The sequence below is a fragment of the Triticum dicoccoides genome, chromosome 1B (genome assembly GCF_002162155.2).
Source record: "Triticum dicoccoides isolate Atlit2015 ecotype Zavitan chromosome 1B, WEW_v2.0, whole genome shotgun sequence".
Lineage (NCBI taxonomy): Eukaryota > Viridiplantae > Streptophyta > Magnoliopsida > Poales > Poaceae > Triticum > Triticum dicoccoides.
In genome coordinates, this window is record NC_041381.1 from 147,468,324 (window position 1) to 147,490,974 (window position 22,651).

General features: G+C 44.9%; 1 long non-coding RNA gene across 1 annotated transcript; it reads left to right on the forward strand.

Annotated features, from left to right (window-relative positions):
* Nucleotides 1–5,649: 5,649 nt before the first annotated feature.
* LOC119324163 lies at nucleotides 5,650–7,936 on the forward strand. The gene is made up of 3 exons (XR_005156793.1): nucleotides 5,650–5,967; nucleotides 7,054–7,158; nucleotides 7,475–7,936. It is a non-coding gene; the product is annotated as an uncharacterized LOC119324163 (long non-coding RNA).
* The last annotated feature ends 14,715 nt before the right edge of the window (nucleotides 7,937–22,651 follow it).

Genomic DNA, 22,651 nt, shown 5'->3' on the forward strand with positions numbered 1-22,651 from the left:
TCTTTGATTGCTCTACCCATTAATTTGGCCACTTATATTAAGCATCTATCACAGATATATATGTATCATGGTTTCCAAAAGCTATTCCCCAAGAGTATACAACAATAAGAAGCCAGGGGTGAATCATTATCTTTTAGCATGGACACCATGATGTTTCAGCGTTCTGTCATTGCATTGAACAGGAAAGAACCTTCTTGGCAAAGGTGCATCACTATTACCTTCGGCATAGCGAATATTGCCACTGAACAACACTCATCGTGCCAAGATAGAAGTATTATTATAAGGTATGCTACTTCAAGTGGTCATCGATAGCAAGGGAAACAATGTGTTGTATCACTGTTGTTATATATCTGAAATCTCAGTGCACATCACATATATATTTTCTAGCAATACCAAGCTTTGATCTCAAACAGAACATATCCACCTTACCCTCAAGATAACTGAACAACAATACCTGACAGTGGGTCACCCAGTGGAATCCATCCATCTTGGCACCAAATCGAAAGTTCCGGGTAGCTCCAGCTTGCCAAATAAAAACTGAATGATTATGATTTATGCACCTAGGTGATATCCCTGTGCAGATCATAATGGTTATACTGTGCGTGTTACCAACTTTGCTAGCCACATCACAGATATTTACACCTAAAGGGTTGAAGGACAAAATATTCAGCACTTACTATGAGTAAAGAAAAATCCTAAAAATTATATCTATGGACTTGCAAAGACAATCAAGAGCAAAGGATGATGTGAAAGCTTGCATCAGGTGTATATATGACTCATCTTATTCCACCAAATTGTAACAAACATTGTGATTTGCAACTAACTGGACAGAAAAGTATGATGCAAATTATGTCCTCTCGCATGAAACATATCATTACAGCGGCAAAATCATGTCATGTAATAGAAGCTACTATTTCGTGCAAGAGGCTGCAAAAACTCTACCTATATACTCCCTTTGAATCACCCTGGTAGCAGCCAAGCCCTCTGTCGTTCCGCTAGCAGTGAAGCCACCATGGTCCACCCTTAGTTTTTGCATGGTTCATCTTCTCTGCACTAAACACTTTGGAGATGAGATTCTTCTGCCTTCTCTGCTTTTGGAAAAAAACATAAAAGGCCTACAGATCAAACCGTCATATATGTGCCACTTCAGTTTCTATAATTTATTGATTCTCTTAAAATTAGATGAATGTTTCATCATCTCGTGTTTGTTAAAATATATAATCAATTGCAAGGGATTAGAGGCCGCATGTATGATTTTTTTTTAATTTTGGCTGTTGCACAGTAATTACCAGTTGCATGGATAGCCGGCTAGTCAGTGGACGGAAAGCTACATAAGTAGGATGTCGCTTTGTAAGCTTACTCCTGCATCAATGAACCATTGAAGAAATGAAATCTATCCACATATCCAGATCTACGGTAGGAGCCTAGAGAGGCACACGAACAACAAATTGTTGCCAACGCCAAAGGAACTGCTAGCCTGACACTGGTGAGCTGCACGCCCGCGATACAGAACCGCATGCCAACGAGCTGAACCAACACCGCCCCATGAGTTGCATGTGCTGCCCAAACCACACTCGCAGATCTGGATGTCGTGGAGAATTGGATCCGAGGTAGGAGCAAGAACCACACATGGCCGCCAGCACCGCCCCACCGATGAACTGCACTGCACACACACAACAACACTGAATCTGCTAGCACGCAGTAATGAACTACACATATCCCGTGAAACAGGGAGCTGAACTGAAAACTGAACCTTAAATTGCACAAATCAAACTGCAACCCACAAACTTTTGCCACTGCACCTTGTGGGACTGGGCACCGAACTGCAACTCCCGTGATGCCCGAACGCAAGCAGCGTTGCCGTGCACTGCACCTGAAGTATTGCACGCACGCAAAACAAATTGCAAGTCCGCGTCGGCAGGGATTTTCATCGTGAGATGGCCGACGTCTTCACTGTGGTCCACCGTGTGGGTGAGTGTCGTGGAGGTGACAGCCGTAGGAAGGCGGTGGAGCACCTGCTCACCTCCTCAACAGAAAAGTGAGCGACATGTGAGCTGCGCATGCTCGAATGTGAGGAAGAAGGAAGGAGGGGAACGACCCATCTGGTCACGGCGGCGCGGTCCATGAGCCCGGCTTCCAGCGCCGAACTGCAGAGAGAGGGGGGAGCTCTCCTGCGGCTCAACGTAGAAGAAGGTGGTAGATGGCCGGGGACGACCGGATCCAGTGCTGTAGGCGGTGGTTGGCGGCGCAGGGGTCCCCGGTGGCCGGATCCGGCGCTGGTGGCCATACGCGGGAGGGGCGCAACAGCGCGGGTAGTGGAAGGGGCCGGGGTCGCGCTGCTAGGTAGGGGTGCCAGGCGGCGCGGCGTTTCTTGGCTGCCGGCGGGATGTGGTGGGAGGTGCGGCTGGTGGAGGTTGGGGCGGCGCGAGGGAGGCTGGGGAGCGGGCGACGCGCGAGGGAGGCCGGGGAGGAAGCGCACGGGAGGAGGAGGGTCGGGGGCGGCGGCGGCACTCAGGCCTGTGCGGGCCGGATCTGGGCTCGAAACGTTTTCTCACTTTAAAAAGGACCGCGGGTTTAATACCGAAAACTACAAGGAGTTTTCTGCAAAATCGACGACGACGTACGACCAGAAGCACTAGCCGGTTTATTAGTAGGTAAAGATTATTAGGGGAGATTATGTAGGAGGTAGGACTAGTAAAAAGGCCTGTGCGTTGTAACAGGAGAAAAAACATGACACGTTCTTAATTTATAAAAATGTTCTATAATCTGAGAATTTGTAGCTATTTCTTAAATATATGAAGAGTTAAAAAGGTTGATAAGAGATATAGGATTTTTTAATCATAAAAAGAGATTTTCTTTTGTCTGGAAAAGATATTTTTTATGGTCTCATGTTGAAGCAGGCACTTGCGCCCCTATTTCATCACTATTTCTTGGCATGTATGTCATAGATATTGGTCCCTATTTCATCACTATTTATTTCTTATCAAACTTGTCTTTTATTTTATTTTTTGTCATGCATGCCTCCTTTTTACTTTTTTCATGCATGTCCTCTTTTTCTTCTTCTTATATATAGGAGAATAGCGCAACATCTCATCTTCATCGGATCTCCTTTGCATTTTCTCTTTTATTTGTTTTATAGCGGACATCCCATCTTTATTTGGCCTTTTTATTTTTTGTCATGCATTTCCTTATTTATTGGTGTCTCTAACAAATTTATCTTCAATTTGATGTTCAATCCTAATTTTGCCGATGTGTTCATCCCCAAACTAAATCAGTACAGTATGAAAAAAGACGGACAATGCATTGTTGATTAACATTGCAGCCTAGATAGTATTTTTAAAATTTATAACAGGTAAAATAATATCATATTTAGATTCTACATGTTTTTCTAATCAAATTTCATATACAATATGTTAAATATGGAGTTACAGTTTAAAAGATATGAGTATTTAAAAAAAACATTTTATATGTACTACAGGTTTAAATGTCAAAAACATCAGGGAGTTTTCTACTAAATAGCATGACGGACTAAGAATACCTATTTCTTTTATTAGTAGGTACTAGCAAAAGAGCCCGTGCGTTGCAACGGGACAGAAAAAATACACGCTCTTAACCCAATGACCACGGCTCGAGACCCTGATAGGTAGAGGTTCTTTATTTAAAATGGCATCACATTTGTGTTCCCGACGGTGGTCTCACTGCTCACACAACGAAAATGCATTTGTAAAATGGCATCACATTTGTGTTCCCGACGGTGGTCTCACTGCTCACACAACGAAAATGCATTTGAATGTGGTCAGTCCTAAGGCGTCTCTCTCTCTCTCACACGCACACACGCGCCCACTCGCACGCACACAATCGCTCAGAATAAGATGAGAAAAGTGTTGTTTTTTCCCGCGAGGTTTTTCAGAGTTGTGCATGCGTGGTTATCAATGTTTTTTCCCACTCAATCTGGTTTTAATGTGTGTTTATTTGCAATTTGGATCGCCGCCGGTGCGAAAGAAAAACGGACCATGCACTATAGATTAAGTTTGTACCCAAATTAATAGTTTAGAAATATTTAACAGCTAAAAGTAACAGCATATTTAGATTCTACACATTTTTCTAATCAAATTTCATATATAATATATTAAAATCGGAGTTATGGTTTAAAAGATATAAATAATTTTGTTTTAGATAAACTGCGAATTGATTAATCGAAAGGTTAGGGGGTTTTCTGTTAAAATACAAAAAAACGATTCGTATGACTTAAATATGGACAGCGGGTTGATTACCTGAAATCTCAGGGGTTTTTCTAAAAAAGTTAAAAAAACGGTTCGTTTTGACTTATAGATGGACCGCGGGTTGATTTCAACAAACTGTAGGGACTTTTTTTGCAAATAGAGGTGACGGACGACGGAAACCCACGGTGCTTTATTATTACTAGCAAAAGAGCACGTGCGTTGCAACGGGGTAACAAAAATTGCAACGTTCAAATCAAGGCATTGAGAACATAATATTTATAATTACAATAAATAATGTACATCCCACCTTGTTAATTCAAATCAAATAAAACTGATCGTTGGACGCACTTAAGACTTTGTAAACTTGACAGCAAAAAATAGTTATTAATTATACAGTATAGCATGCAAACTCAACAACAGAAAATAATTTAAAACCTCAAGAAAATTTAAAACCTCCATACAGACTTCAGATGAACAAAAAGAATAAAACAAACTTGGACAACAAAGGAGGATATACTTACTTAATTTGATGTAGCAACTTCTATAAAGCAGATGGTATGGAAAAACATGAAGAATTGCAAGAATAAGAAAATTCCACAGTGCTTACATATGCTTCTCTCGTAAGTACAATGCTTCCATCCCAATGTAGCACACAAGTATGAATTCATGCAATTTTTCCTTTGAAGTGCTAGCAAATCTATGTTGAGGCTTGTTGAAAACTGTCAATTCTTATTTATTATAGCAACCAATAGACATCCTACAAATAAATGAATACACTCTAAACTGTTGGTGTTCATTGGTTCAACTATCAATACTCTCTTGTGTTCAGACTTACAATCATGACACATGTGTAGCCGGTGAATCCTATGCATGGAAGCATTGCATATATATCAAACAATATTTACCCATGTAAGGCACTAAATAGGAAGAAATGAGCTAATAGAACAAACAAAATACCTTATTTCATAGTTACATGCCAGAGATATTTTTTTCAAAAAGGAGGAAATCCCCCGGCCTCTGCATCGCAATGATGCATGCAGCACAGAGACATACCAATCCTTTTCATAGTGCTGACCCGGTGACCCTATATCTAGATTGTAGAGCTTAACTCTGGTTTGATTGTTACACTGACCATATAGTATGTTCTTCATGAAGAATTATTCTAGAATTACAATCCGAAAAATTCTTGTAAACTGGTATCTCAAGAAAATCACTTGATTTCAGAAGAAACAGATAATAAAAATAATAAAGGATCTTGACATATATACAGATTAGTTTGAATTAGTACTACTTAAAATGTTATCATTCTGGTTACATTAGAAGTACCATATCCTAGTGGTTGCACGTGAGCCGTAGGATTTGCCTGAGAGAGCCTGGGCGACACAATGCAGTTCCCGATCGGCACAGTTTGTCGTTTCCAGTCATTTTTCCCCCTCATCAATTCGTCCCCATCCCCTTTCCTCTTTCTGCCATAGTGATAAGGTTCGTCAGCACAAAATCGGCGGCCGGTGGAGGGCAAGCTGCTCGGCAGCGATAACTCGCGCGACCGCGACGACGAGTGGAGGGCAAGCTGCTCGACGGCGAGGAAATTCAGTCGCTGTTGCGTCGATAGCTCGTGCGACCGCGGCGGGGAAGAGACACGTCCGCGCGACGAGGGAGCCTAGCCGCTCACTGCTGACAGCTCACGCGACTGCGGCCTGTGCAGCAGAGGCGCGTCCGCATGACTACGAAGCTAAGCTGCTAGGTGAGTCCCTCCAAAAAATACGCTCGTGTTGTCCTCCCTCTGTTAGTCTGTTTTTACCCGCTCCCTCTGTTGTCCTCCCAGTCGTGTGTGGGGTGGTGCTGGGGAAGGGTGTGGAGAGGAGAGATCCGGGAGAGGAAGAGCACGCACAGCGGGAGACATTTTTGTTCATCAATCCCGTAGGTTGAGTAGTTACATAGCAACAGCTAGGCTATGTGGATTCACGGGGAGCATTCAGATGCAATTTTCCTATCCATCAAATGGATTTCATTTATTTGATGGACCATTTTTTGGGGGATTCACATAGCTAGCGACCATGGGGATATATGCAGGGATTGAGATTGAGAGGCAAACTTTTTTTGACTTTTTTTGCAGAAAATGGATTGGCAATTTTATTCAACATACCTGGGGCTATTTATTGATTCTGTGCATTATTGCAAGCATTAGTTAGGCAATTATATGCTAGGCAGATGATATTTTCCAAAATAACACTTGGGGTAAGAACAAGGTTGTGTGAACTGAACTGAACAAGGCAAGACATTTCAATTATATTTTTTGTATAGTGGCCTGAGCAAGGTTGCCCGCACAATCATATATGTTGTTGCATGTAGCACTGCCTGCTGCGAAGTTTCGTTGATATTGGTATTCCTTTCAATATTGATTGAAGAATCATCGCAAAGAGTCCTTACAATGGTTTGTTGCATGTACCGGTTCTCTCTCACATGCCTGAATCTGTATGGGAAATTTTCAGAGTTCTTAACATGCATTAGTTATGCAATTATACTTGGTATGTTGCATGTACTGGTTCATTCTTGCAGGCCTGAATTAGCACAAGATTTTTTTCATAAAGTCCTTAACATGCATCAGTTATGCAAGTATATGTTAAACAGAGGAGGGACATTTTATTCATCAGATGGGGGCCATTTTAATTTGGGTTTGGCTGACAGAGTAGGAACTTTTTACTGTCATTAAAACATTTTTCCCCTTTATCTTGCGTCACCCCCCGTATACTTGCCTATTTGTTCCCCTTTACCATCTAGAAGGCTAACTGGTCACGGCCACTACTCTTTATTTTCTCTTTTTTTGCAGCTGAAGGCTTACGTCCAGCACAACAATGGATGCAATCTGTCCGTTGGACTGTCCGAGACTTAGAAGTTCAATTCAACAAAGCTGCCAACATCTTTCCGTGCAAACGTACAAAAACTCAAACCCTCACCCCATCTCGTTTTGTTGTCCTTTCTTTAAAGCATGGCAAAAAAATGTGTCGCCTCTGTTTTATATAGACCAATTTGTCACTGAGACAGAAATATTGCCTACAACAGCAAACTATAGTAGCCTGTAATAGTAAACCATGTGTTGCATAAATGCACACCATGCTGCCTGCATGGCAAAGCACAAGAAGATTGACTTGTTCCATTGGTCTAATTTTTGACAGCTTTATAACTCAATCAGTTCTAAACAAAAAATATGTTGTTCAACTACAACATGACCAATCGCCGCTGTTCTGCAGGTCCGGCTGAGGCCAGCCGACCCTCTCCGGCTCTCCCACTCTCTCTCAGTCCCTCCCCTCCCCTCCAGCCGTCTCTCTCGGCCTCTCCCTCCCCTGCAGCAGGGCGCTGGGCGGAGAAGAGACCGAGAGGGCCGGAGGCGAAAGGGAGAGTCGAAGCCCAAGGGCAGGGAAGGGAGAGGCCGAGAGAGACGGCTGGAGGGGAGGGGAGGGACCGAGGGAGAGTGGAGGCGGGGGCAGCCGCCGGCGCGAGGAAGCCTCCTGCAGCGTGCCCTCTCCCTCTTCTCTGTCACTGGATAAGATAGAAGAAAGGAGCGCGGGTTGAATTCTAAGAAATACAGGGGTTAATTATAAAGCCGAATCGTTTTTTCAGAATACCACTTAAAGAGGGACTGCAGGTTTAATTTTAAAAAACATAAGGACTTTTTTGTAAAATGTGCGACGACGTACGACAGAAACCCAATTCTTTTTATTATTATTAGATAAAGATATAGATTATACCACGAGGGGTAAAAACAAACCATAGCCTGCAAGGAATCACACAAACACGAGGTAAGTCATGAGAAGTGTATCCATGCACGCAGCGGCAGCTGCACGCAAGTCATCGACGGTGCGTGTGCCATCATGATTTGGGTCATGGTCCCCCACCTGCTACATGCCAGGTCCCGGGCGCCACAAACGGTCTGCACGCTAGATCCTTTTGCGTCAGGAACTTCTATTGGACGCATTCTACGTCAAATAGTGACGTGACGCACGCATGAAAGCCCCGATTGGGCCGGCCCAATGAAAGCCCCGATTTGGGTCATGGTCCCCCACCTGCTACATGCCAGGTCCCGGGCGCCACAAACGGTCTGCACGCTAGATCCTTTTGCGTCAGGAACTTCTATTGGACGCATTCTACGTCAAATAGTGACGTGACGCACGCATGAAAGCCCCGACTGGGCCGGCCCAATAGAGCGAGCGTGCCTGTTTCCTAGTTCAGTAGCACTGCTATGTTTTGTTAAAAAACAAACAATGCGTCTGCAGTGCAGTCCTGCCAGGATTCGAACTATAGACCTCCATGTTGTGTAGGAGACGAGCTAACCAGTTAATCTATGAACTGTTGGTGCTAAAATGTGAAGCGTCCTAGTATAAGAACTAATACCAACGAAGAATCTGGACAACTTTTATATTTTTATTCAAACCTTCCTTCGAAATTGTTAATTATTTTAACAAACGTGCACTGTTTCAAAAATACGATACAAAATTTAACAACTCACACTTATTTTCAAATTTCAAAAAACAAAAAATAAAGTAGTGAACATTTTAAACAGATTTGTTTTTGAAAGTCATAAATTCTGAACATTTTTAAAATTGCAAACACTTTTTGACAAAATCCCAACTTTTTGTTCCAAAATTTAAGTAATTTTTTGAACGCACGTTTTTTTCAAAAAATGCGAACAAATTCTATGAAAACAAACAAATTTTAAATTTCCCAAACATTTTACAAAAACATGAACATTTTTGGAATTGGGAACAATTTTTTAAAGCACAAATGATTTTGAATCTTGAGAACAAATTTGGAAGCGCGAATTATTTTTTAAAGCACGAACATTTTTTGAATTTTGAAAACAAACTTTGAAATGGAGAACAATTTGAAAAATCCTGAACAAATTTGGAAGCACGAGCAATTTTGTAAAGCATGAACATTTTTTGAATCTTGAGAACAAATTTTAAAACAGAGAACAATTTTGAAAAATCCCGGACAGATTTGGAAGAGCGAACATTTTTTGACTATGTGAACCAAAAGTTGAAATCTGGTGCATTTTCTAAATTTCGAAAGTTTTGAACTTTTTTGTGTAGCGAGAACAATTTTTGAATTTTGAGAACATTTTTTAAAAAACTGAACATTTTTTTTGAAACACGAACAAAACCAAAATTTTTTGATATTTTTGAAAAAAAGAGAAGAAAAGAAAAAGAAATAAAAAAGAAAATCCTAAACATTTTGTAGAACTACAAACATGTTCTGAAAAAGACAAGTAAAAAAGAAATAATAAAAGAGAAACAGAAAACAAAAAAAAACAGAAACGTGAAAAACCAATAAAAGAAAAAAAACGGTTCATGGAACCTACTAGAAGGTTCACAAAACCAGAGTGGGAAGTTCGTAAGTGGGCCGGCCCAAAAAGCATCACTCCGCGCTCGCCCATGTGCGAAGCGGGGACAGTTTGCCGCAATGAGCGGCGAATAGGATATTCCTTTTGCGTCAGCTGTGTACCCCGATGAGCCCACCAAACCGACATGGACACGGGTATTTCATAAGTACGGGCTGATGTATGTCGCCTTTTTTCGTTTGAACAAAGATTAATGCTTGGATCACATTGCCTGCAGCAGCGGTTGGATATCTGCATGTAGCTGCCGCTCCGTCCAGGATGTCCGCTCTCGGCATATGTCATGTCCCCTTTTCTCAGTCAAAACATAGATGTATATTCTCTCATGAACAACTACCAACAGGCAAGGGAGATAATTTGGCATCTAAAAAAACACATAAGCATCTTACCCTAGATTTCCATGCCCTTGGTTGTGGTGTTGATGTGTAGGAACCATGTGACGGAACAACAGGTTCTTTACAATCAATCCATGTTTAAGCTCATATGTCGACAACGGCAGAGTTTAAAAGAACTGTAACGAGACCTATGTCAATAAAATTGGTCTCAACTTTTTTTTCTACAGTTCGCGGAAGTCCTCGGTTTCGCTGGGCTGGCCCGTTGTCGGACCGGTCTTTTTCCAATTATTACTTTTTCTTTCTTTGTTCGTTTTTGTTTCTACTTTTTGGTTTCAACTTTATTTTTTATTGCTCAAAAAATGCTTGCATTTTTAAAATTTCTTCAAAATTTAAGAAAACACCTTTTCAAATTTTATTCATAAAATAGTAATACAAATAATCACATTATCAGAAAATTGTATAGCAATTTCGGAAAAATGTTCAAGTCTTCCAAATAGCTCAGAATGTCAAAACACGAACTAATTTTTAAAAAGAGCAAACAAAATTATGAACATGAACATTTTTATAAAATTTGTGAACATTTTTTTCAAAAACACTAACAAATTCAGAACTAAAAAGACAAAATAAGAAAAATACAAAAAAAGTTGAAACCATATTTTTAAATTTCTCTGAACATTTTTTGTATTTGTATAGAATTGTTTCGAGAACAATAACATTTTTTAATGTCGAACAAATTTTGAAAGTGTGAACATTACTTAAACTCCCCAACCAGTTTTGAATTTGTGAACAAAATTTTCATGGCCTTGTATGACCAATTCAATGTACCATGCCAAATTGTTTGGGATTTTGACAAGTTTTCCATTTTTTGGTGTTTTCTTGGTCGCAAAGTGCATACAATATTAGGAGTTGTTCCAACCTGATATGAATGTCTACCATGCGCATGACACGTGCTTGCAAAAGTTAAAGTCATTTCAAAGATGTTCAAAAGTAGACCATTTTCAATGTAGGGTGTTCCAGTAAGCCAGAAGGCTCCGATCAAGAGCACGTTTCTCTCTGACATCCAACAGATGGCCCTATTTTTTCCATGGACTTGTATGACCAATTCAATGCACCATGCCAAAATGTTTGGGTTTTTGACAAGTTATTTTTGGATTTTTGCCAAGTTATCGGCCCTTTGTCATAGAGAAAATCCAGAAAATGCAAAACTTCTCAAAAATCCAAAATACTTGGTATAATTCCTTGAATTGGCCATAGAAGTTGGTGAAAGATTTTTTTGGGCCATTTGACAGATGTTGAAAAAACAACATGCTTTCAAACGGATCCTTCTAGCCCCCAACTGAACACCTTCTGTTGAACATGGTATTTTTTTGGACATCCTTGAATGATTCCAATTTTGAAAGCAGGTGGGCATGCACATGGTAGTCATCCATGCCAAGTTTGAGCGACTTTCTACACCGTGTCCAAGTTACAACACGTGGTCATATATGGGCCTTTTTTTCACCAAGAAAACTTCAAAAAATGTAGAACTCGTTCAAAATTAAAATAACTTGATATTGTGCCTTTAATTGGTCATACAAGGCCATGAAAAAAATTGAGGCCATTTATGAATGTCGATAAATAAGGTGCTCCTAAACAGATTCTTCTAGCCGGCCTATACACCTTCCACTGAACATAGTCTATTTTTGAATATCCTTGAAAACGACCCCAATTTTTTGCAAATAGATGGGCATGCCCATGGTAGACATCCATGCAAGGTTTGAAAAATTTCCGACACTGTATGCTAGCTGAGACACGTCCGGCCATTATCTGCCATTTTTAACACGGAAAACTCCAAAAAATGCAAAATTTATCTAAACCCAAAACAACTTCCCATGGTGTCTTAAATTGGTCATACAATTCATTAGGGTTATTCAATGAAGGTCGAGAAACAACGTGCTCTCAAACGAAGCCTTCTGGCCTCTACCCAAACACCATGTATTGAACACAATCTATTTTTGGACATCATTAAAATGACATCACCTTTTGCAAGCATTATAGCATGCCCATGGTAGGCATTTATGTTAGGATTGAATGACTTTTGACACTCTATGCTAATTGCGACACGTCTGGCCATTTATCAACCTTTTTTAACCGAGAAAACTTCAGAAAATGCAAAACTTGTCGAAAACCTAATCAATTTGGCATGGGGCCTTGAATTGGTCATACAAGGTAGAAAAAACAGGAGCCATTTGCCGTATGTCGAAAAAACGTGGTCTCGAACAGAGCATTCTGGCCTACCCGGACAACTGACATTGAACATGGTCTATTTTGGACATCCATGAAATGACCCTAACTAATGCAAGCAGGTGGGCATGCTCATGGTAGGCATCCGTACCTGGTTTGAACAATTTTTGATATAGTACGCAGGTTGCGACACGTCTGGCCATATACCGGCCTTTTTACACCGAGAAAACTCCGGAAAATGCAAAACTTGTCAAAAACCCATACAACTTGGCATGGTGCCTTATAAAAAGCCATGCAAAATTTGTTCACAAACTAAAAATGTCCGGGGAGTTTCAAATAATGTTTACGCTTTCAAAATTTTGTTCGGAGTTTTAAAAATGTTCTAGTCTTCAAAACAAAATCTACACAAATACAAAAAATATTTGGGAAAATTCAAAAAAAATATTTCAATTTTTTGAGTACTTTATGTTTTAAATTCCAATTTTTTTTTTGTGTTTTTCCTAAAATGTTTGAAAATTTTAATAAATGTTCATGTTCATTTTTTGTTCTTTTTAAAAAATGTTCATGTTTTGAAATTCTGGAATTTTGAAAGACATGAATATATTTTTGTACAAATTTTCTGAAGATGCTAATATTTGTATTGATGAACAATATTTGAAAAGGCCAACATTATATGAAATTTTGAACAAATTTCTAAAAGGACAAGCATTTTTTGAAAAAGAAAAAGAAACACATAAATTAAGAGAAACAAAAAAATTAAATAGTTGGAAAAGACCATTCGGCAATGGGCGAGCCCAGTGAAACTGGAGGCTTCCGCGAAATGAAAAAAAAAAGGTAAGGCACGAGCGTTAAGATGTCCTAATTGATTAGTACGGTTCTCTCTGAACGAAGAGGTCATGAGTTTGATTCACATCGCCCGCACTCTTTTGAAGTTTATAAAGAGAAATACCGAGGGCGACATGTACGGGCGGTATGTACACATGCCGCGTATGTGCGCGGGCAACATATTTATAAAAAAGATCACGCTACCCTTTATTATGAAAAGATATGGAGAGACCTCAGCCATCAATGTGTTCAGGAGGTGTACTTAAGCAGAAGTGAATTAAAATTAAACAATTTACTACCAACAATGAAATCTCATTGTACAACAATTGCTCATGCATGATAAAAAGATGCATCACCAATTTATGATCCTTACAAGCAATAAAATTTTATCTGAAATTATGTGCATTCTGCCAAAGTATCTATAGTTGTGTATTCAAAAATTAATGAAAATACAAATTGCAGTGGACGTTTGTCACATTTTGTTAATATAGCGGGCGTCCTAATTTCCCCACCCATACAAGCTCACAAACAACCGAAACGAACTTTTAGAAACTAAAGGGCAAGTCCACACTCCACTAACTAACTTCTATTTCGTCACATCCAAGTTTATGTTTAAAACTCCACGCCTTTCATGAAGAAACACATGTCCTTTTAAATATTCAAAAATTCAAAAGGCGTTCGACATATTCTTTGTAAATAGTTACAGGGAGTAGACAGGAATGTTGAATATATGGTTTGTGCATGTATATTGTATAGCCTGGCCCATCTCCTAGTCTTTGTATAGTTGAGGTTATGACCCACTTTGTACTCCATATATACGTGCGCTTTGCACCAATCAATATATCGTGAAGCATTATCAAAACAATCATTTTCAACATGGTATCAGACCTACGATCCTAACCCTAACCCGTGCCGCCGCCGCCGCCGCGAACCTCCGCCGCCACGCCGCCGCCCTGGTCTGCCGCCGCCGCCCGCGCTTCCGCCCGCCCCCGCCGCGCCGCCCCCAAGCCGCGCCGCTCTCTTCCCTGCCGCGCCGCCGCCCACGCGCCGCCGCACCACCCCTCTAGGCCATGGCCTCCCCCGGTTCCACCGGTACCACCCGCAGCTGCCGCACCAACCCATTCGAAGGTCCCGATCCCGTCGTCATCCGCGACCTCAACATCCTCGCCCGGGTTCCCGTCGTCCTCGACCACCTCACCTCCACGTACTATGCCTGGAAGACGTACTTCTCCCTCGTGTTCCGTGAGTACAATCTCCGGGATCACATTGATGGCTCCATGGACTCCCGCTTCATGGAGGACGATGAGGAGTGGACGACCATCGACGCCACTCTCATCCGTTGGTTCTACACCACCATCTCGAAGGACCTCTTCCACACGGTGGTCTCCGCCGATGATGACGCTCACGTCGTTTGGACCAAGCTCAACGGCCTCTTCACCGACAACGCGCTCCAACGCAAGGTCTTCTTGCACGGCGAGTTTTTTGGGTGCCAGCAGCTTGAGTCGTCTGTTGACGATTATTGCATGCGCCTTAAGAAGCTTGTTGACGAGCTCCGTGACCTCGGCGAGAAGGTCTCTGATGAGCTTCTCCTCAGCACCCTCATCGCCGGCCTGAACGATGACTTCGGGAACGCCGCCTCCAACATCACCCTCATCACCAACCCGACCTTCCCCAAGATCGTCGCATACCTGAAGCTGGAGGAGCGGCGGATGCGGATGTCGCGCACCCGGGCCACTCACACGGCCCTCACCGCCGGTACCCGTGGCGGTGCGCCGCCTACCGCCCCGGCCCCACCGCCGCGGCCCGCCCCGGGCCCCTTCCAGGCGCCGCCGCCACCCTGGTTTCCCTACCCGGCGCCGCCGTAGGCCCCTTCGCCCCCCGCCGAGCAGCAGCAGCGCCGGAGTGGGCGTCGCGGCCGAGGTGGCCGCAAGCAGCAGCAGCCGCAGCAGCCGGCTGCCCACGGCAGGGCACCCCGCTAGCCGTAGGACCAGCTACCGTCGGCGCCCTGGCAGGCCGGCCAGAACCCTTGGACGGGGGCTGTGCACGCGTATTCCATGCCTATACCGCGTGCCCCCGTCCCCGGCTCCTTTGGTGCTCGCCCGGGCCCTCATCAGGCCCTGTACACGGCCCCTCAGGTGTACCAGCCCGCTCCGCTCTACGACCCCTCGGGCTATGGGTATGTGGCGCCACCGCCTCAGCCGGCGCCGTCCGCCCCGGCCCTCCCGCCGGCGCCTTGGGATCCCGCGCTCCTAGCGGCTCTCCACACCGCCCCCACGCCGCAGCAGTACACTGGCGGTGGCGACTAGTACATGGACACCGGAGCCACAGCTCACATGGCCGCCAACCCTGGTAACCTTCTTGCCGCTCACCCCGTTCACACCGCTGCTCGCACTACCGTGGGTGACGGTTCTTCCATGCCCATTACTCATGTCGGCCATGTTGCTTTTCCTTCTAACTCCATGCCATTATATCTTTCTAATGTGCTTGTTTCTCTTGACATCATCAAAAATCTTGTTTCCGTTCGTTCTTTTACATGTGAAAATCCTGTTACCGTTGAATTTGACATGTTTGGCTTTTCTGTCAAGGATGCCCGTACCCGGATGATGCTCCATCGATGTGACAGCCCCGACGAGCTCTACCCCGTCCACTCACCTACTCATCCGTTGCTGCACCCATGGCGCTTTCCGCCGGAGTGGACCTTTGGCACGCTCATCTTGGTCATCCCAACACCGCCACCCTTCGTCATATTCTTCGGAGTTTTTCATTCACGTGTAATAAGATCGACGATCACACTTGTCATGCTTGTCGCCTCGGCAAACATGTTCGTCTTCCTTTTAGCAATTCCTCGCATGTCGCATCATACCCATTTGACTTAATTCATATTGATGTCTGGACCTCTCCTGTTGCAAGTAACACGGGCTATCTTTATTACCTTGTTATACTTGATGATTTTTCGCACTATATGTGGACCTTCCCGTTGCGGCGAAAGTCGGACTCTGTTGCCACTCTCACCGCCTTCTACTCCTATGTCTTCACGCAGTTTGGACGTCCCATTCATGTGTTGCAAACAGACAACGGGAAGGAGTTCGATAACCTTGCGATCCGCAACCTTCTCGACACACACGGCATGATCTTTCGTCTCACTTGCCCGTACACTTCGCAACAAAACGGTCGCGCTGAGCGCGTGCTTCGCACTCTCAATGACTGCGTTCGCACTCTACTCTTTCACGCCAACATGCCCCCACGTTTTTGGCCCGACGCGCTTGCCACCGCATCACTACTCATTAACATTCGTCCTTGTCGCACTCGCCGGAATTTTACACCTCATCACCTCTTGTTTGGCACGCCACCCTCCTATGCTGAGCTCCGCATCTTCGGTTGCCTGTGCTACCCCAGCATCGCTTCCACTGCTCCTCATAAGCTCGCACCTCAGTATGTGACCTTCATCTTTCTCGGCTATCCTCCTAACACCAAAGACTACCGCTGCTATGATCCTATCTCTCATCGGGTGATCACTTCACGACACGTTTACTTTGACGAGATGGTTTCTCCATTCCAGCAGGTACCTTCGGATGTTGCGGCCGGTGATGGCCGCCCACGTGCCTCTCTTGGGCCGCCTCCCGGCTTTGAGGGTGCCCCCCGCGCCACGGGTTGAGTCTCTCCCCGCTTTGCTGCCCTAGGGGCCGCACCTCCCTCAACGCCTGCGACGCCCCCGGTGTCCCCGGCCTCGACCCTGCCGGCGGTCTCATCCGCCGCCACGCCGGCGGCCTCGCCCGCCGCCCCATCGGTGGCCTCGCCCGCCGTCTCGCCGGCGGCCTCGTCCGCGGCGGCCTCGCCTGCGGCGGTCACATCGGAGGCGGGCTCGTCTTCGTCCTCGCCCGCCTCCCCTCCGGACCCGCTGTCCCGCCTGATGACTCGCTCTCGGGCTGGCACCCTTCGCCCGAGCACGCGGTACCCCAGCGATGTGTATCTTCTTGCTGCTTCCGCCTCTGAGCCGTATCCTCTCCCATCGTCAGCTCGAGCCGCCCTTCGGGATCCTCATTGGCTCGCTGTGATGCAGGAAGAATTCGACGCGCCCCAGCAGAGCCGTACCTGGCAGCTCGTCCCTCGGCCGCCCCGTGCCAACATCATCACGGGCAAGTGGGTCTTTCGGCACAAGACTCGTCCGGATGGCACTCTCGAGCGCTATAAAGCTCGCTGGGTGGTTCGGGGTTTTCGGCAACGCGCGGGCGTGGACTTCACCGACACATTTGCCCCTGTTGTTAAACCGGGCACGATCCGCGCCGTGCTCCAGCTAGCCGTGTTCCGAGCATGGCCTGTGCATCAGTTGGACGTGTCCAATGCCTTCTTGCACGGCCACCTGGCCGAGCAGGTGTTCTTTGAGCAGCCCACCGGCTTCGTCGACGCCACGCATCCAGATCATGTGTGCTTGCTCTCCGTTCACTCTACGGGTTGAAGCAGGCACCTCGAGCCTGGTACCAGCGCATCGTCGCCTTCCTGCAGACGCTCGGATTTACATCGACTCGCTCCGATGCGTCCCTCTTCATGTTTCATCACGGAGTTGACACAGCCTACTTGCTGCTGTACGTCGACGGCATCATTCTGACGGCATCCACTGTCGCGCTCCTCCAGCGGCTTACTGCTCGTCTTCATGATGAGTTTGCCCTGAAGAATTTGGGTCCTCTGCATTATTTCCTTGGCATTGAGGTGGTTCGACGGCCAGATGGGTTCTTCCCGCATCAGCAGCGCTATGCCCATGAGCTTCTCGACCGAGCTGGCATGCTTAACTGCAAGCCCGCTCCCACGCCAGTCGACACCAAGGCCAAGGTCTCCGCTTTGGAGGGTTCGCCTGCCTCTGATGCGGCCTTCTACCGCTCCATTGTGGGCGCCCTGCAGTACTTGACCCTGACGCGCCCCGACTTGCAGTATGTCGTTCAGCAGGTATGTCTTCACATGCATGCTCCGCGCGACTCTCACTGGACTCTGGTGAAGCGTATCCTCCGATACATACGCGACACCCAGTCCTTGGGACTTACGTTGACGGCCTCCGCCTCCACCGACCTCGTCGCCTAATCTGATGCAGACTGGGCTGGCTGCCCGGACACACGACGCTCCACCTCGGGGTACTGTGTCTACCTTGGGCCGTCCCTGATCTCTTGGTCTTCCAAGCGACAGCCCACCGTCTCCCGCTCGAGTGCCGAGGCTGAGTATCGAGCAGTGGCTAACGCCGTTGCTGAATGCTCTTGGCTCCGTCGGCTGCTCCAGGAGTTACTTTGTGATGTTCACAAGGCTACGCTCGTCTACTGCGACAACGTCTCCGCCGTTTACCTCTCCGCCAACCCGGTCCATCATCGTCAAACGAAGCATATTGAGCTCGACATACACTTCGTTCGTGAGCAGGTGGCTCTTGGGCGCATCCGGGTCCTCCACGTCCCGACGGCGCAGCAGTTCGCCGACGTCATGACGAAAGGACTGCCTACTTCCGTTTTTGAGGAGTTCACGTCTAGTCTTTGCGTCTCCGGTGACGCTTCGACTGCGGGGGGTGTTGAATATATGGTTTGTGCATGTATATTGTATAGCCTGGCCCACCTCATAGTCTTTGTATAGTTGAGGTTGTGGCCCACTTTGTACTCCATATATACGTGCGCTTTGCACCGATCAATATATCGTGAAGCATTGCCAAAACAATCGTTTCCAACAAGGAATATATCATGTTAAACAAGCTAGCTCGTGAAAACACATAAGACTACTCTCTGGGAATAATAGCTCCAAGCCATGGTGGGTAGTACCCATCAGGGGCCAAAAACGTTCCTCCCACTAAGAATTCCACTCGTTCCAAAGCTCCCAAGAAACAAGCATGATCAAGGATGTGAATGATTTCCAACCATGACTTGAATCGATGATGCGAGCGGTGACCGTACAGAGCAACGAAACATCCACCACACCCGTACCCAGTGCTTCATGTTGTTGGAGGCCCACATCAATTGTATAGCTTTGAATTTCGAACCCACCCTCTTTATATGAGATTAAGTTAAATTCACTCTCTCTCTCTCTCACACATAACAAATCCATCATGTTATTTAGCCTTTGTTCTTTTAAATCGTTTATATATTTGAAATCATAATTTCATTTCTTTTTTTAGTATTCAAAGTTTCGAACTCCTAGAGCCAATATTTTTATATCAAGATCAACCTTGGATACATTTGCATACATTTATATTTTAATGTTTCAGTCCACTAATTTCACTCAATCTATTTCAGTGTGTGAAACAACTTATTATTGAAACCGCTTACTGTTTTGAGAGATTTTTTTTTAAATGAGTGAAATAAGTTTTCATACATATGAAACAGATTTCAGGGTGAAATATTCTAAATGAGTGAAATATGTCTTTTCATATGATTGGAATATTTTTTTTTAAATGAATGAAATCAGTTTTTGAAATGGGTGAAATATGTTATCATATAAGTGATTTTTGAAATGAGTGAAATTATTTTTTAAATAAGTGAAATCATTTTTTAAATAAGTGAAATCCACTTATTTCACTAAATCTATTTCAGTGTGCGGAACTGCTTTGAACAAGTCTAGTGACTGAAATTTGTGTTTGAATTTGGTGAAATCATTTTTAAAGTGAATTTTGTTTTTTGAAAGGAGTTAAATTGATCTTTTGAGAAGAGTGGTTTTTTGAAAATGAGTGCTTTGTTTTTGGAAATGATTGAAATCAGCTTTATGAAATGAGTGAAATCTATTTTCATAGATATGAAACAGATTTGAGTGTGAAACTTTTAAATGGGTGATTTTTTTAATTGAATGATTTTTTTTTCAAATGTGTGAAATTACAGTTTCTTATATGAGTGAAATATTTTTTGTAGAAGAGTGAAATCCACTTTATTTCACATGGTCTATTTCAATGTGTGGAACTGCTTAAAATAAGAAGAATGACTGGAAATATTTTTTGAAACTATTGAAATATGTTTCTCCAAATGAGTGAAATAATTTTCTATAAATGGATGGAATCCACTTATTTCACTTAGTCTATTTCAGAGTGTGGAACTGCTTAGAACAACACCAATGAGTGAAATCTGTTTTCTGAATTTAGTGAAATCAATTTTTTTAAAAGGAGTGATATCTCTTTTTTTGTTTAGTTAAATCGTTTCTGATAAGAGTGACTTTTTAATATGAGTGAAATCGTTTCTTTAAGTGAGTGAAATATGCTTAAATGAGTGAAATAAGCAGATTCACAAATATCAAATCTCAATTTAAGTTAACTAGGCAGATTCACTTCATAATATAACTGAAATTAAAATACGATGGAAACAGTAAATTCAAACTAGTCAAAATGATCGAGATCGGTCATCATTTAAATGTCTTATCATCTTGAATTCAAATATTTAAAAGGTTTCAACTTAGGAATTTGGTTCAAAAGTTATGAGTCATTCAAAATCTCACATGAAAAATAAAAGCAAGTCTTTAGTTGGAGAGAAAGAATCTTGTGTTCATGCAGCCATCCATCATTCTATTCTCTCACATCCTCTTACCTGATAAAAGTTGGGTTCTTGTGAGCCCCTGTCAATTTATATTGCTATGTATTCATTTGAGAAACTGATTGGCACTTTACATAGGAAAAAGCAGCACAAATCTTAAAAAACAAATGGGTGGTTGATGCTTCGTCTTTACCTACTCTTGCCGCTAATACATCGGTGATGGAATTCGTCCACCATAAGCTGACCGAGGCGTCGGTGCTACACGAGCCAGGTGTAAGTCATGGAGATCGACCCAACCAGAAGGTGAGAACTGTCCAAATGCAGCAAGAGAAATGGTGGTTTAATAGGAGGTGTGCTGCCATCTCCGTATCAAAATTGCACAATTACAGTCTGGAGGCTCCCGTGGCTTCTAGACCAAAAGTGTCATGGTGGAGCCGTGGAGGAGGTCAACCCAAGAAATTGGCTTTGTATGCGGAGGAAGATGAGTAGTGAGTACTCATTTTTCTCGGCATACAAAGACAACCACTCGACCATGAAGCTAACCACTCAACGCCCAGGAGATCTAAAGTCACTCTGCACGTAACGGTCTATCATTAAGTAGCCTTTATGGTCTTCATAGCACTTTATGTGGGCGTTACCAGTAACCCCCGGTCTTAATGTACTTTAAACCCTGCATAACTGATGGCTGGAGGGGTCTCGCAAACTCTATATAAGCCACCCCCTCCTCAGTGTAAAGGGTTCGCACCCCTGTAATTCATACGCATATAATCCAGTCGATCGTCTCCGGGCTCCGAGACTTAGGGTTGTTACTTCCTCCGAGAAGGGCCTGAACTCGTAAATCTCTTGCGTATACAACTACTCCATAGCTAGGATCTTGCCTCTCCATTAGTACCCCCCTACACTACTGTCAGACTTAGAACCACGACAGTTGGCGCCCACCATGGGGCAGGTGTCTTAGCGACTTATTGGAGAAGTTGCAATTTTTCCGATCTCCTTCATCATGGTTTTAGGCGGAGTTTTGGTCAAGGGCCGCGAGATCCATCTCGGCGCGCTCACGTTCATCGCCAACGACTCTGCTTGGCTTCAGGAGGCTCCACTCGACATCGACACGCTCCCAGTCCGCGGAGCGACGCACTTTTGCGTGTGCGTCCGCAGCGTCTTCCTACGGCAACCGTCGACCCAGTATCGGTCGATCGTTGTGTCATCCTCCCTCCCTGCTTCCCGTCGGTGCAAGCGCTCCGGTCGGTCGAGGCTTCAGCGGTGGGTGAGGCACGCGGTGGCCCGCCAGTCGGCCACCCCCCAAGTCTCGGCAATCGAGCCTGACGAATCTCTATACGGCCTGTTCGACCTGTCGACTGGCTCCGCAGAGACTGCATCCGAGTGTGACAGCAGTGATCCAGCGGTGGAGGTTCTGATGGTCGATGGACCACACGGTCCTCCCGGTTTTCCCGGCGCTGAAGGAGGCGACGGCGGAGGCGATCCGTCGCATGCCCATGAAGAGTACCTCCCCGAGCCCCTCAAGTCGCTGCAGAGGGAAGAACTTCGCCGCTGGAACATGGATGCACTTCACACTCCTATCGCTGGAGAAACCCCTGAGGCTCGTGCCTTAGAGGACGCGCGCTTGGCCAACTTGGCTGAGTGCACTCGACTGGAGAACCTTCAGCGAGCACTCGACGAGCGTGCGCGACAACGGGTTCCAGACTCCAGTCGACGTCAGCTCTTTCCACCACCAACTCAGGTATATCGAACTCCGATTAAGAATTTAGCAGCTGCGGCCCGTATAGCAGAGTCAATCCAGCCTTCCCAGTCAGAAGCTGGCAGAGGTTTGATGCAGATCAGAGATTTACTCCGGGCAGCAGGAGATCAAAATTCAGCTGTATCGCAGTCGCGGAACAAGATTCACAGCAGATCCGTGGCTGCAAATACAGTTCAATCGGCTCACAGCCCCAGATCGCCCCCGAGGCGTGAGGGACGTTGGGACCGGCACGATCAGTACAAGAACCGTGAGCAGTATGATCATTGATGATCGACGTCGAGTGCCCACCCCTCCCCCAAGGGGTGGATCATACGCGCCTCGGCAATAGGATGATAGACGCCAGCACAGTGTTGGGCGAAGGGTTCCGGTCGACCCCAGGGAACTAGGCTTTGATGCGAGATCCATTATCGTTC